Below are 15,745 nucleotides of genomic sequence, written 5' to 3'. Positions count from 1 at the left end.
CCGATAAGCCCGCAGCCCCACGGGCTGTGGGGCCACGCGAGCGGCTGCCAAAGAGCTTTCCAACGAGGCACGGCTTTCCCTCCTGGCTCTTCGGGCGTGGGAGCTGTCGCCAGAGACGCGGCCCTACCGGAAAATGCTTCGCAGTCTGGCGCGGCGGCGCCACGTGGTCGCAGGTGTCGCCGAGGCTGACGGCCGCCGGAAAGCCCGCAGCCCCACGGGCTGTGGGGCCACGCGAGCGGCTGCCAAAGAGCTTTCCAACGATGCACGGCTTTCCCTCCTGGCTCTTCGGGCGTGGGAGCTGTCGCCAGAGACGCGTCCCTACCGGAAAATGCTTCGCAGGCTGGGGCGGCGGCGCCACGTGTGCGCCGGTGGCGCCGAGGCTGACGGCCGCCGGAAAGCCCGCAGCCCCACGGGCTCTAGGGCCACGCGAGCGGCTGCCAAAGAGCTTTCCAACGAGGCACGGCTTTCCCTCCTGGCTCTTCGGGTGGGGGAGCTGTCACCAGAGCCGCGGCCCTACCGGAAAATGCCTCGCAGGCTGGCGCGGCGGCGCCACGTGGGCGCCGGTGTCGCCGAAGCTGACGGCCGCCGAAAAGCCCGCAGCCCCACGGGCTGTGGGGCCACGCGAGCGGCTGCCAAAGAGCTTTCCAACGAGGCATGGCTTTCCCTCCTGGCTCTTCGGGCGTGGGAGCTGTCGCCAGAGCCGCGGCCCTACCGGAAAATGCTTCGCAGGCTGGCGCGGCGGCGCCACGTGGGCGCCGGTGGCGCCGAGGCTGACGGCCGCCGGAAAGCCCGCAGCCCCACGGGCTGTAGGACCACGCGAGCGGCTGCCAAAGAGCTTTCCAACGAGGCACGGCTTTCCCTCCTGGCTCTTCGGGCGTGGGAGCTGTCGCCAGAGACGCGGCCCTACCGGAAAATGCTTCGCAGGCTGGCGTGGCGGCGCCACGTGGGCGCCGGTGGCGCCGAGGCTGACGGCCGCCGGAAAGCCCGCAGCCCCACGGGCTGTGGGGCCACGCGAGCGGCTGCCAAAGAGCTTTCCAACGAGGCACGGCTTTCCCTCCTGGCTCTTCGGGCCTGGGAGCTGTCGCCAGAGCCGCGGCCCTACCGGAAAATGCTTCGCAGGCTGGCGCGGCGGCGCCACGTGGGTGCAGGTGTCGCCGACGCTGATGGCCGCCGGAAAGCCCGCAGCCCCACGGGCTGTGGGGCCACGCAAGCAGCTGCCAAAGAGCTTTCCAACGAGGCACGGCTTTCCCTCCTGGCTCTTCGGGCATGGGAGCTGTCGCCAGAGCCGTGGTCCTACCGGAAAATGCTTCGCAGGCTGGCGTGGCGGCGCCACGTGGGCACTGGTGTCGCCGAGGCTGACGGCCGCCGAAAAGCCCGCAGCCCCACGGGCTGTGGGGCCACGCGAGCGGCTGCCAAAGAGCTTTCCAACGAGGCACGGCTTTCCCTCCTGGCTCTTCGGGCGTGGGAGCTGTCGCCAGAGACGCGGCCCTACCGGAAAATGCTTCGCAGGCTGGCGCAGCGGCGCCACGTGGTCGCAGGTGTCGCCGAGGCTGACGGCCGCCGGAAAGCCCGCAGCCCCACGGGCTGTGGGGCCACGTGAGCGGCTGCCAAAGAGCTTTCCAACGAGGCATGGCTTTCCCTCCTGGCTCTTCGGGCGTGGGAGCTGTCGCCAGAGACGCGGGTCCTACCGGAAAATGCTTCGCAGGCTGGCGCGGCGGCGCCACGTGTGCCCTGGTGTCGCCGAGGCTGATGGCCGCCGGAAAGCCCGCAGCCCCACGGGCTATGGGGCCATGCAAGCGGCTGCCAAAGAGCTTTCCAAGGAGGCTCGGCTTTCCCTCCTGGCTCTTCGGGCGTGGGAGCTGTCGCCAGAGACGCGGCCCTACCGGAAAATGCTTCGCAGGCTGGCGCGGCGGCGCCACGTGGGCGCCGGTGGCGCTGAGGCTGACGGCCGCCGGAAAGCCCGCAGCCCCACGGGCTGTGGGGCCACGCGAGCGACTGCCAAAGAGCTTTCCAACGAGGCACGGCTTTCCCTCCTGGCTCTTCGGGCGTGGGAGCTGTCGCCACAGCCGCGGCCCTACCGGAAAATGCTTCGCAGGCTGGCGCGGCGGCGCCACGTGGGCGCCGGTGTCGCCGAGGCTGACGGCCGCCGGAAAGCCCGCAGCCCCACGGGCTGTGGGGCCACGCGAGCGGCTGCCAAAGAGCTTTCCAACGAGGCACGGCTTTCCCTCCTGGCTCTTCGGGCCTGGGAGCTGTCGCCAGAGACGCGGCCCTACCGGAAAATGCTTCGCAGGCTGGCGCGGCGGCGCCACGTGGGCGCCGGTGTCGCCGAGGCTGACGGCCGCCGGAAAGCCCGCAGCCCCACGGGCTGTGGGGCCACGCGAGCGGCTGCCAAAGAGCTTTCCAACGAGGCACGGCTTTCCCTCCTGGCTCTTCGGGCGTGGGAGCTGTTGCCAGAGCCGCGGCCCTACCGGAAAATGCTTCGCAGGCTGGCGCGGCGGCGCCACGTGGGCTCCGGTGGCGCCGAGGCTGACGGCCGCCGGAAAGCCCGCAGCCCCACGGGCTGTGGGGCCCCGCGAGCGGCTGCCAAAGAGCTTTCCAACGAGGCACGGCTTTCCCTCCTGGCTCTTCGGGCGTGGGAGCTGTCGCCAGAGACGCGGCCCTACCGGAAAATGCTTCGCAGGCTGGCGTGGCGGCGCCACGTGGGCGCAGGTGTCGCCGAGGCTGACGGCCGCCGGAAAGCCCGCAGCCCCACGGGCTGTGGGGCCACGCGAGCGGCTGCCAAAGAGCTTTCCAAGGAGGCACGGCTTTCCCTCCTGGCTCTTCGGGCGTGGGAGCTGTCGCCAGAGACGCGGCCCTACCGGAAAATGCTTCGCAGGCTGGCGCGGCGGCGCCACGTGGGCGCAGGTGGCGCCGAGGCTGACGGCCGCCGAAAAGCCCGCAGCCCCACGGGCTGTGGGGCCACGCGAGCGGCTGCCAAAGAGCTTTCCAACGAGGCACGGCTTTCCCTCCTGGCTCTTCGGGCGTGGGAGCTGTCGCCAGAGCCGCGGCCCTACCGGAAAATGCTTCGCAGGCTGGCGCGGCGGCGCCACGTGGGCACTGATGTCGCCGAGGCTGACGGCCGCCGAAAAGCCCGCAGCCCCACGGGCTGTGGGGCCACGCGAGCGGCTGCCAAAGAGCTTTCCAACGAGGCACGGCTTTCCCTCCTGGCTCTTCGGGCGTGGGAGCTGTCGCCAGAGACGCGGCCCTACCGGAAAATGCTTCGCAGGCTGGCGCGGCGGCACCACGTGGGCGTCGGTGGCGCCGAGGCTGACGGCCGCCAGAAAGCCCGCAGCCCCACGGGCTGTGGGGCCAAGCGAGCGGCTGCCAAAGAGCTTTCCAACGAGGCACGGCTTTCCCTCCTGGCTCTTCGGGCGTGGGAGCTGTCGCCAGAGCCGTGGCCCTACCGGAAAATGCTTTGCAGGCGGGCGCGGCGGCGCCACGTGGGCGCCTGTGTCGCCGAGGATGACGGCTGCCGGAAAGCCCGCAGCCCCACGGACTGTGGGGCCACGCGAGCGGCTGCCAAAGAGCTTTCCAACGAAGCACGGCTTTCCCTCCTGGCTCTTCGGGCGTGGGAGCTGTCGCCAGAGACGCGGCCCTACCGGAAAATGCTTCGCAGGCTGGTGCGGCGGCGGCACGTGGGCGCAGGTGGCGCCGAGGCTGACGGCCGCCGAAAAGCCCGCAGCCCCACGGGCTGTGGGACCACGCGAGCGGCTGCCAAAGAGCTTTCCAACGAGGCACGGCTTTCCCTCCTGGCTCTTCGGGCGTGGGAGCTGTCGCCAGAGCCGCGGCCCTACCGGAAAATGCTTCGCAGGCTGGCGCGGCGGCGCCACGTGGGCGCCGGTGGCGCCGAGGCTGACGGCCGCCGGAAAGCCCGCAGCCCCACGGGCTGTGGGGCCACGCGAGCGGCTGCCAAAGAGCTTTCCAACGAGGCACGGCTTTCCCTCCTGGCTCTTCGGGCGTGGGAGCTGTCGCCAGAGCCGCGGCCCTACCGGAAAATGCTTCGCAGGCTGGCGCCGCGGCGCCACGTGGTCGCAGGTGTCGCCGAGGCTGACGGCCGCCGGAAAGCCCGCAGCCCCACGGGCTGTGGGGCCACGCGAGCGGCTGCCAAAGAGCTTTCCAACGAGGCACGGCTTTCCCTCCTGGCTCTTCGGGCGTGGGAGCTGTCGCCAGAGACGCGGCCCTACCGGAAAATGCTTCGCAGGCTGGTGCGGCGGCGCCACGTGGGCAATGGTGTCGCCGAGGCTGACGGCCGCCGAAAAGCCCGCAGCCCCACTGGCTGTGGGGCCACGCGAGCGGCTGCCAAAGAGCTTTCCAACGAGGCACGGCTTTCCCTCCTGGCTCTTCGGGCGTGGGAGCTGTCGCCAGAGCCGCGTCCCTACCGGAAAATGCTTCGCAGGCTGGGGCGGCGGTGCCACGTGTGCGCCGGTGGCGCCGAGGCTGACGGCCGCCGGAAAGCCCGCAGCCCCACGGGCTGTAGGACCACGCGAGCGGCTGCCAAAGAGCTTTCCAACGAGGCACGGCTTTCCCTCCTGGCTCTTCGGGTGGGGGAGCTGTCACCAGAGCCGCGGCCCTACCGGAAAATGCCTCGCAGGCTGGCGCCGCGGCGCCACGTGGGCGCCGGTGTCGCCGAAGCTGACGGCCGCCGGAAAGCCCGCAGCCCCACGGGCTGTGGGGCCACGCGAGCGGCTGCCAAAGAGCTTTCCAACGAGGCATGGCTTTCCCTCCTGGCTCTTCGGGCGTGGGAGCTGTCGCCAGAGCCGCGGCCCTACCGGAAAATGCTTCGCAGGCTGGCGCGGCGGCGCCACGTGGGCGCCGGTGTCGCCGAGGCTGACGGCCGCCGGAAAGCCCGCAGCCCCACGGGCTGTAGGACCACGCGAGCGGCTGCCAAAGAGCTTTCCAACGAGGCACGGCTTTCCCTCCTGGCTCTTCGGGCGTGGGAGCTGTCGCCAGAGACGCGGCCCTACCGGAAAATGCTTCGCAGGCTGGCGCGGCGGCGCCACGTGGGCGCCGGTGGCGCCGAGGCTGACGGCTGCCGGAAGGCCCGCAGCCCCACGGGCTCTAGGGCCACGCGAGCGGCTGCCAAAGAGCTTTCCAACGAGGCACGGCTTTCCCTCCTGGCTCTTCGGGCGTGGGAGCTGTCGCCAGAGATGCGGCCCTACCGGAAAATGCTTCGCAGGCTGTCGCGGCGGCGCCACGTGGGCGCCGGTGTCGCCGAGGCTGACGGCCGCCGGAAAGCCTGCAGCCCCACGGGCTGTGGGGCCACGCGAGCGGCTGCCAAAGAGCTTTCCAACGAGGCACGGCTTTCCCTCCTGGCTCTTCGGGTGGGGGAGCTCTCGCCAGAGCCGCGGGTCCTACCGGAAAATGCTTCGCAGGCTGGCACGGCGGCGCCACGTGTGCCCTGGTGTCGCCGAGGCTGCTGGCCGCCGGAAAGCCCGCAGCCCCACGGGCTATGGGGCCATGCGAGCGGCTGCCAAAGAGCTTTCCAACGAGGCACGGCTTTCCCTCCTGGCTCTTCGGGCGTGGGAGCTGTCGCCACAGAAGCGGCCCTACCGGAAAATGCTTCGCAGGCTGGCGCGACGGCGCCACATGGGTGCCGGTGGCGCCGAGGCTGACGGCCGCCGGAAAGCCCGCAGCCCCATGGGCTGTGGGGCCACGCGAGCGGCTGCCAAAGAGCTTTCCAACGAGGCACGGCTTTCCCTCCTGGCTCTTCGGGCGTGGGAGCTGTCGCCAGAGCCGCGGACCTACCGGAAAATGCTTCGCAGGCTGGCGCGGCGGCGCCACGTGGGCACCGCTGGCGCCGAGGCTGACGGCCGCCGGAAAGCCCGCAGCCCCACGGGCTGTGGGGCCACGCGAGCGGCTGCCAAAGAGCTTTCCAACGAGGCACGGTTTTCCCTCCTGGCTCTTCGGGCGTGGGAGCTGTCGCCAGAGACGCGGCCCTACCGGAAAATGCTTCGCAGGCTGGCGCGGCGGCGCCACGTGGGCGCCGGTGTCGCCGAGGCTGACGGCCGCCGGAAACCCCGCAGCCCCACGGGATGTAGGACCACGCGAGTGGCTGCCAAAGAGCTTTCCAACGAGGCACGGCTTTCCCTCCTGGCTCTTCGGGTGGGGGAGCTGTCGGCAGAGCCGCGGTCCTACCGGAAAATGCTTCGCAGGCTGGCACGGCGGCGCCACGTGTGCCCTGGTGTCGCCGAGGCTGATGGCCGCTGGAAAGCCCGCAGCCCCACGGGCTATGGGGCCATGCGAGCGGCTGCCAAAGAGCTTTCCAACGAGGCACGGCTTTCCCTCCTGGCTCTTCGGGCGTGGGAGCTGTCGCCACAGAAGCGGCCCTACCGGAAAATGCTTCGCAGGCTGGCGCGGCGGCGCCACATGGGCGCCGGTGGCGCCGAGGCTGACGGCCGCCGGAAAGCCCGCAGCCCCACGGGCTGTGGGGCCACGCGAGCGGCTGCCAAAGAGCTTTCCATCGAGGCACGGCTTTCCCTCCTGGCTCTTCGGGCGTGGGAGCTGTCGCCAGAGCCGCGGCCCTACCGGAAAATGCTTCGCAGGCTGGCGCGGCGGCGCCACGTGGGCACCGGTGGCGCCGAGGCTGACGGCCGCAGGAAAGCCCGCAGCCCCACGGGCTGTGGGGCCACGCGAGCGGCTGCCAAAGAGCTTTCCAACGAGGCACGGCTTTCCCTCCTGGCTCTTCGGGCGTGGGAGCTGTCGCCAGAGACGCGGCCCTACCGGAAAATGCTTCGCAGGCTGGCGCGGCGGCGCCACGTGGGCGCCGGTGTTGCCAAGGCTGACGGCCGCCGGAAAGCCCGCAGCCCCACGGGCTGTAGGACCACGCGAGCGGCTGCCAAAGAGCTTTCCAACGAGGCACGGCTTTCCCTCCTGGCTCTTCGGGCGTGGGAGCTGTCGCCACAGCCGCGGCCCTACCGGAAAATGCTTCGCAGGCTGGCGCGGCGGCGCCACGTGTGCCCTGGTGTCGCTGAGGCTGATGGCCGCCGGAAAGCCCGCAGCCCCACGGGCTATGGGTCCATGCGAGCGGCTGCCAAAGAGCTTTCCAACGAGGCACGGCTTTCCCTCCTGGCTCTTCGGGCGTGGGAGCTGTCGCCAGAGCCGCGGCCCTACCGGAAAATGCTTCGCAGGCTGGCGCGGCGGCGCCACGTGGGCGCCGGTGGCGCCGAGGCTGACGGCCGCCGGAAAGCCCGCAGCCCCACGGGCTGTGGGGCCACGCGAGCGGCTGCCAAAGACCTTTCCAACGAGGCACGGCTTTCCCTCCTGGCTCTTCGGGCGTGGGAGCTGTCGCCACAGCCGCGGCCCTACTCGAAAATGCTTCGCAGGCTGGCACGGCGGCGCCACGTGGGCGCAGGTGTCGCCGAGGCTGACGGCCGCCGGAAAGCCCGCAGCCCCACGGGCTGTGGGGCCACGCGAGCAACTGCCAAAGAGATTTCCAACGAGGCACGGCTTTCCCTCCTGGCTCTTCGGGCGTGGGAGCTGTCGCCAGAGCCGCAGCCCTACCGGAAAATGCTTCGCACGCTGGCGCGGCAGCGCCACGTGGGCGCCGGTGGCGCCGAGGCTGACGGCCGCCGGAAAGCCCGCAGCCCCACGGGCTGTGGGGCCACGCGAGCGGCTGCCAAAGAGCTTTCCAACGAGGCACGGCTTTCCCTCCTGGCTCTTCGGGTGGGGGAGCTGTCGCCAGAGCCGCGGCCCTACCGGAAAATGCTTCGCAGGCTGGCGCGGCGGCGCCACGTGGTCGCAGGTGTCGCCGAGGCTGACGGCCGTCGGAAAGCCCGCAGCCCCACGGGCTGTGGGTCCACGCGAGCGGCTGCCAAAGAGCTTTCCAACGAGGCACGGCTTTCCCTCCTGGCTCTTCGGGCGTGGGAGCTGTCGCCAGAGACGCGGCCCTACCGGAAAATGCTTCGCAGGCTGGCGTGGCGGCGCCACGTGGGCGCCGGTGTCGCCGAGGCTGACGGCCGCCGGAAAGCCCGCAGCCCCACGGGCTGTGGGGCCACGCGAGCGGCTGCCAAAGAGCTTTCCAACGAGGCACGGCTTTCCCTCCTGGCTCTTCGGGCGTGGGAGCTGTCGCCAGAGACGCGGCCCTACCGGAAAATGCTTCGCAGGCTGGCGCGGCGGCGCCACGTGGTCGCAGGTGTCGCCGAGGCTGACGGCCGACGGAAAGCCCGCAGCCCCACGGGCTGTGGGGCTACGCGAGCGGCTGCCAAAGAGCTTTCCAACGAGGCACGGCTTTCCCTCCTGGCTCTTCGGGCGTGGGAGCTGTCGCCAGAGACGCGGCCCTACCGGAAAATGCTTCGCAGGCTGGCGCGGCGGCGCCACGTGGGCACTGGTGTCGCCGAGGCTGACGGCCGCCGGAAAGCCCGCAGCCCCACGGGCTGTGGGGCCACGCGAGCGGCTGCCAAAGAGCTTTCCAACGAGGCATGGCTTTCCCTCCTGGCTCTTCGGGCGTGGGAGCTGTCGCCAGAGCCGCGGCCCTACCGGAAAATGCTTCGCAGGCTGGCGTGGCGGCAACACGTGGGCGCCGGTGGCGCCGAGGCTGACGGACGCCGGAAAGCCCGCAGCCCCACGGGCTGTGGGGCCAAGCGAGCGGCTGCCAAAGAGCTTTCCAACGAGGCACGGCTTTCCCTCCTGGCTCTTCGGGTGGGGGAGCTGTCGCCAGAGCCGCGGCCCTACCGGAAAATGCTTCGCAGGCTGGCGCGGCGGCGCCACGTGGTCGCAGGTGTCGCCGAGGCTGACGGCCGTCGGAAAGCCCGCAGCCCCACGGGCTGTGGGGCCACGCGAGCGGCTGCCAAAGAGCTTTCCAACGAGGCATGGCTTTCCCTCCTGGCTCTTCGGGCGTGGGAGCTGTCGCCAGAGACGCGGCCCTACCGGAAAATGCTTCGCAGGCTGGCGCGGCGGCGCCACGTGGGCACTGGTGTCGCCGAGGCTGACGGCCGCCGGAAAGCCCGCAGCCCCACGGGCTGTGGGGCCACGCGAGTGGCTGCCAAAGAGGTTTCCAACGAGGCACGGCTTTCCCTCCTGGCTCTTCGGGTGGGGGAGCTGTCGCCAGAGACGCGGCCCTACCGGAAAATGCTTCGCAGGCTGGCGCGGCGGCGACACGTGGTCGCAGGTGTCGCCGAGGCTGACGGCCGCCGGAAAGCCCGCAGCCCCACGGGCTGTGGGGCCACGCGAGCGGCTGCCAAAGAGCTTTCCAATGAGGCACGGCTTTCCCTCCTGGCTCTTCGGGCGTGGGAGCTGTCGCCAGAGCCGCGGCCCTACCGGAAAATGCTTCGCAGGCTGGCGCGGCGGCGCCACGTGTGCCCTGGTGTCGCCGAGGCTGATGGCCGCCGGAAAGCCCGCAGCCCCACGGGCTATGGGGCCATGCGAGCGGCTGCCAAAGAGCTTTCCAACGAGGCACGGCTTTCCCTCCTGGCTCTTCGGGCGTGGGAGCTGTCGCCAGAGCCGCGGCCCTACCGGAAAATGCTTCGCAGGCTGGCGCGGCGGCGACACGTGGGCGCCGGTGGCGCCGAGGCTGACGGCCGCCGGAAAGCCCGCAGCCCCACGGGCTGTGGGGCCACGCGAGCGGCTGCCAAAGAGCTTTCCAACGAGGCACGGCTTTCCCTCCTGGCTCTTCGGGCGTGGGAGCTCTCGCCAGAGACGCGGCCCTACCGGAAAATGCTTCGCAGGCTGGCGTGGCGGCGCCACGTGGGGGCCGGTGGCGCCGAGGCTGACGGCCGCCGGAAAGCCCGCAGCCCCATGGGCTGTGGGGCCACGCGAGCGGCTGCCAAAGAGCTTTCCAACGAGGCACGGCTTTCCCTCCTGGCTCTTCGGGCGTGGGAGCTGTCGCCAGAGACGCGGCCCTACCGGAAAATGCTTCGCAGGCTGGCGCGGCGGCGCCACGTGGGCGCTGATGTCGCCGAGGCTGACGGCCGCCAGAAAGCCCGCAGCCCCACGGGCTGTGGGGCCACGCGAGCGGCTGCCAAAGAGCTTTCCAACGAGGCACGGCTTTCCCTCCTGGCTCTTCTGGCGTGGGTGCTGTGGCCACAGCCGCGGCCCTACCGGAAAATGCTTCGCAGGCTGGCGCGGCGGCGCCACGTGGGCACTGGTGTCGCCGAGGCTGATGGCCGCCGGAAAGCCCGCAGCCCCACGGGCTGTGGGGCCACGCGAGCGGCTGCCAAAGAGCTTTCCAACGAGGCACGGCTTTCCCTCCTGGCTCTTCGGGCGTGGGAGCTGTCGCCAGAGCCGCGGCCCTACCGGAAAATGCTTCGCAGGCTGGCGCGGCGGCGCCACGTGGGCGCCGGTGGCGCCGAGGCTGACGGCTGCCGGAAGGCCCGCAGCCCCACGGGCTCTGGGGCCACGCGAGCGGCTGCCAAAGAGCTTTCCAACGAGGCACGGCTTTCCCTCCTGGCTCTTCGGGCGTGGGAGCTGTCGCCAGAGCCGCGGCCCTACCGGAAAATGCTTCGCACGCTGGCGCGGCGGCGCCACGTGGGCGCAGGTGTCGCCGAGGCTGACGGCCGCCGGAAAGCCCGCAGCCCCACGGGCTGTGGGGCCACGCGAGCGGCTGCCAAAGAGCTTTCCAACGAGGCCCGGCTTTCCCTCCTGGCTCTTCGGGCGTGGGAGCTGTCGCCAGAGCCGCGGCCCTACCGGAAAATGCTTCGCAGGCTGGCGCGGCGGCGCCACATGTGCCCTGGTGTCGCCGAGGCTGATGGCCGCCGGAAAGCCCGCAGCCCCACGGGCTGTGGGGCCATGCGAACGGCTGCCAAAGAGCTTTCCAACGAGGCACGGCTTTCCCTCCTGGCTCTTCGGGCGTGGGAGCTGTCGCCAGAGCCGCGGCCCTACCGGAAAATGCTTCGCAGGCTGGCGCGGCGGCGCCACGTGGGCACTGGTGTCGCCGAGGCTGACGGCCGCCGGAAAGCCCGCAGCCCCACGGGCTGTGGGGCCACGCGAGCGGCTGCCAAAGAGCTTTCCAACGAGGCACGGCTTTCCCTCCTGGCTCTTCGGGCGTGGGAGCTGTCGCCAGAGCCGCGGCCCTACCGGAAAATGCTTCGCAGGCTGGCACGGCGGCGCCACGTGGGCGCCGGTGGCGCCGAGGCTGACGGCTGCCGGAAGGCCCGCAGCCCCACGGGCTGTGGGGCCACGCGAGCGGCTGCCAAAGAGCTTTCCAACGAGGCACGGCTTTCCCTCCTGGCTCTTCGGGCGTGGGAGCTGTCGCCACAGCCGCGGCCCTACCAGTAAATGCTTCGCAGGCTGGCGCGGCGGCGCCACGTGGTCGCAGGTGTCGCCGAGGCTCATGGCCGCCGGAAAGCCCGCAGCCCCACGGGCTGTGGGGCCACGCGAGCGGCTGCCAAAAAGCTTTCCAACGAGGCACGGCTTTCCCTCCTGGCTCTTCGGGCGTGGGAGCTGTCGCCAGAGCCGCGGCCCTACCGGAAAATGCTTCGCAGGCTGGCGCGGCGGCGCCACGTGGTCGCAGGTGTCGCCGAGGCTGACGGCCGCCGGAAAGCCCGCAGCCCCACGGGCTGTGGGGCCACGCGAGCGGCTGCCAAAGAGCTTTCCAACGAGGCACGGCTTTCCCCCCTGGCTCTTCGGGCGTGGGAGCTGTCGCCAGAGCCGCGGCCCTACCTGAAAATGCTTCGCAGGCTGGCGTGGCGGCGCCACGTGGTCGCAGGTGTCGCCGAGGCTGACGGCCGCCGGAAAGCCCGCAGCCCCACGGGCTGTGGGGCCACGCGAGCGGCTGCCAAAGAGCTTTCCAACGAGGCACGGCTTTCCCTCCGGGCTCTTCGGGTGGGGGAGCTGTCACCAGAGCCGCGGCCCTACCGGAAAATGCTTCGCAGGCTGGCGCCGCGGCGCCACGTGGTCGCAGGTGTCGCCGAGGCTGACGGCCGCCGGAAAGCCCGCAGCCCCACGGGCTGTGGGGCCACGCGAGCGGCTGCCAAAGAGCTTTCCAACGAGGCACGGCTTTCCCTCCTGGCTCTTCGGGCGTGGGAGCTGTCGCCAGAGCCGCGGCCCTACCGGAAAATGCTTCGCAGGCTGGCGCGGCGGCGCCACGTGTGCCCTGTTGTCGCCGAGGCTGATGGCCGCCGGAAAGCCCGCAGCCCCACGGGCTGTGGGGCCACGCGAGCGGCTGCCAAAGAGCTTTCCAACGAGGCACGGCTTTCCCTCCTGGCTCTTCGGGGGTGGGAGCTGTCGCCACAGCCGCGGCCCTACCGGAAAATGCTTCGCAGGCTGGCGCGGCGGCGCCACATGGGCGCCGGTGTCGCCGAGGCTGACGGCCGCCGGAAAGCCCGCAGCCCCACGGGCTGTGGGGCCACGCGAGCGGCTGCCAAAGAGCTTTCCAACGAGGCACGGCTTTCCCTCCTGGCTCTTCGGGCGTGGGAGCTGTCGCCAGAGATGCGGCCCTACCGGAAAATGCTTCGCAGGCTGGCGCAGCGGCGCCACGTGGTCGCAGGTGTCGCCGAGGCTGACGGCCGCCGGAAAGCCCACAGCCCCACGGGCTGTGGGGCCACGCGAGCGGCTGCCAAAGAGCTTTCCAACGAGGCACGGCTTTCCCTCCTGGCTCTTCAGGCGTGGGAGCTGTCGCCAGAGCCGCGGCCCTACCGGAAAATGCTTCGCAGGCTGGCGCGGCGGCGCCACGTGGGCACTGGTGTCGCCGAGGCTGACGGCCGCCGGAAAGCCCGCAGCCCCACGGGCTGTGGGGCCACGCGAGCGGCTGCCAAAGAGCTTTCCAACGAGGCACGGCTTTCCCTCCTGGCTCTTCGGGCGTGGGAGGTGTCGTCAGAGCCGCGGCCGTACCGGAAAATGCTTTGCAGGCTGGCGCGGAGGCGCCACGTGGGCGCCGGTGGCGCCGAAGCTGACGGCCGCCGGAAAGCCCGCAGCCCCACGGGCTGTGGGGCCACGCGAGCGGCTGCCAAAAAGCTTTCCAACGAGGCATGGCTTTCCCTCCTGGCTCTTCGGGCGTGGGAGCTGTCGCCAGAGCCGCGGCCCTACCGGAAAATGCTTCGCAGGCTGGCGCGGCGGCGCCACGTGGTCGCAGGTGTCGCCGAGGCTGACGGCCGCCGGAAAGCCCGCAGCCCCACGCGCTGTGGGGCCACGCGAGCGGCTGCCAAAGAGCTTTCCAATGAGGCACGGCTTTCCCTCCTGGCTATTCGGGCGTGGGAGCTGTCGCCAGAGCCGCGGCCCTACCGGAAAATGCTTCGCAGGCTGGCGCGGCGGCGCCACGTGGTCGCAGGTGTCGCCGAGGCTGATGGCCGCCGGAAAGCCCGCAGCCCCAGGGGCTGTGGGGCCACGCGAGCAGCTGCCAAAGAGCTTTCCAACGAGGCACGGCTTTCCCTCCTGGCTCTTCGGGCGTGGGAGCTGTCGCCAGAGCCGCGGCCCTACCGGAAAATGCTTCGCAGGCTGGCGCGGCGGCGCCACGTGGGCGCCGGTGTCGCCGAGGTTGACGGCCGCCGGAAAGCCCGCAGCCCCACGGGCTGTGGGGCCACGCGAGCGGCTGCCAAAGAGCTTTCCAACGAGGCACGGCTTTCCCTCCTGGCTCTTCGGGCGTGGGAGCTGTCGCCAGAGACGCGGCCCTACCGGAAAATGCTTCGCAGGCTGGCGCGGCGGCGCCACGTGGGCGCCGGTGGCGCCGAGGCTGACGGCTGCCGGAAGGCCCGCACCCCAACGGGCTCTGGGGTAACGCGAGCGGTTGCCAAAGAGGTTTCCAACGAGGCACGGCTTTCCCTCCTGGCTCTTCGGGTGTAGGAGCTGTCGCCAGAGCCGCGGCCCTACCGGAAAATGCTTCGCAGGCTGGCGTGGCGGCGCCACGTTGGCGCCGGTGTCGCCGAGGCTGACGGCCGCCGGAAAGCCCGCAGCCCCACGGGCTGTGGGGCCACGCGAGCGGCTGCCAAAGAGCTTTCCAACGAGGCCCGGCTTTCCCTCCTGGCTCTTCGGGCGTGGGAGCTGTCGCCAGAGCCGCGGCCCTACCGGAAAATGCTTCGCAGGCTGGCGCGGCGGCGCCACGTGGTCGCAGGTGTCGCCGAGGCTGATGGCCGCCGGAAAGCCCGCAGCCCCAGGGGCTGTGGGGCCACTCGAGCAGCTGCCAAAGAGCTTTCCAACGAGGCACGGCTTTCCCTCCTGGCTCTTCGGGCGTGGGAGCTGTTGCCAGAGACGCGGCCCTACCGGAAAATGCTTCGCAGGCTGGCGCGGCGGCGCCACGTGGGCACTGGTGTCGCCGAGGCTGACGGCCGCCGAAAAGCCCGCAGCCCCACGGGCTGTGGGGCCACGCGAGCGGCTGCCAAACAGCTTTCCAACGAGGCACGGCTTTCCCTCCTGGCTCTTCGGGCGTGGGAGCTGTCGCCAGAGATGCGGCCCTACCGGAAAATGCTTCGCAGGCTGGCGCAGCGGCGCCACGTGGTCGCAGGTGTCGCCGAGACTGACGGCCGCCGGAAAGCCCGCAGCCCCACGGGCTGTGGGGCCACGCGAGCGGCTGCCAAAGAGCTTTCCAACGAGGCACGGCTTTCCCTCCTGGCTCTTCGGGCGTGGGAGCTGTCGCCAGAGCCGCGGCCCTACCGGAAAATGCTTCGCAGGCTGGCGCGGCGGCGCCACGTGGGCACTGGTGTCGCCGAGGCTGACGGCCGCCGGAAAGCCCGCAGCCCCACGGGCTGTGGGGCCACGCGAGCGGCTGCCAAAGAGCTTTCCAACGAGGCACGGCTTTCCCTCCTGGCTCTTCGGGCGTGGGAGCTGTCGCCAGAGCCGTGGCCCTACCGGAATATGCTTTGCAGGCTGGCGCGGCGGCGCCACGTGGGCGCCGGTGTCGCCGAGGCTGACGGCTGCCGGAAAGCCCGCAGCCCCACGGGCTGTGGGGCCACGCGAGCGGCTGCCAAAGAGCTTTCCAACGAGGCACGGCTTTCCCTCCTGGCTCTTCGGGCGTGGGAGCTGTCGCCAGAGACGCGGCCCTACCGGAAAATGCTTCGCAGGCTGGCACGGCAGCGCCACGTGGGCGCTGGTGTTGCCGAGGCTGATGGCCGCCGGAAAGCCCGCAGCCCCACGGGCTGTGGGGCCACGCGAGCGGCTGCCAAAGAGCTTTCCAACGAGGCACGGCTTTCCCTCCTGGCTCTTCGGGCGTGGGAGGTGTCGTCAGAGCCGCGGCCGTAGCGGAAAATGCTTTGCAGGCTGGCGCGGCGGCGCCACGTGGTCGCCGGTGGCGCCGAGGCTGACGGCCGCCGGAAAGCCCGCAGCCCCACGGGCTGTGGGGCCACGCGAGCGGCTGCCAAAAAGCTTTCCAACGAGGCACGGCTTTCCCTCCTGGCTCTTCGGGCGTGGGAGCTGTCGCCAGAGCCGTGGCCCTACCGGAAAATGCTTCGCAGGCTGGCGCGGCGGCGCCACGTGGTCGCAGGTGTCGCCGAGGCTGACGGCCGCCGGAAAGCCCGCTGCCCCACGGGCTGTGGGGCCACGCGAGCGGCTGCCAAAGAGCTTTCCAATGAGACACGGCTTTCCCTCCTGGCTATTCGGGCGTGGGAGCTGTCGCCAGAGACGCGGCCCTACCCCGGAAAATGCTTCGCAGGCTGGCGCGGCGGCGCCACGTGGTCGCAGGTGTCGCCGAGGCTGATGGCCGCCGGAAAGCCCGCAGCCCCAGGGGCTGTGGGGCCACTCGAGCAGCTGCCAAAGAGCTTTCCAACGAGGCACGGGCTTTCCCCTCCTGGCTCTTCGGGCGTGGGAGCTGTTGCCAGAGACGCGGCCCTACCGGAAAATGCTT

The sequence above is a fragment of the Rissa tridactyla genome, chromosome 23, assembly GCF_028500815.1.
Source record: "Rissa tridactyla isolate bRisTri1 chromosome 23, bRisTri1.patW.cur.20221130, whole genome shotgun sequence".
Lineage (NCBI taxonomy): Eukaryota > Metazoa > Chordata > Aves > Charadriiformes > Laridae > Rissa > Rissa tridactyla.
The sequence above is the reverse complement of the archived record's forward strand: the minus strand, read 5'-3'. Positions refer to the sequence as shown.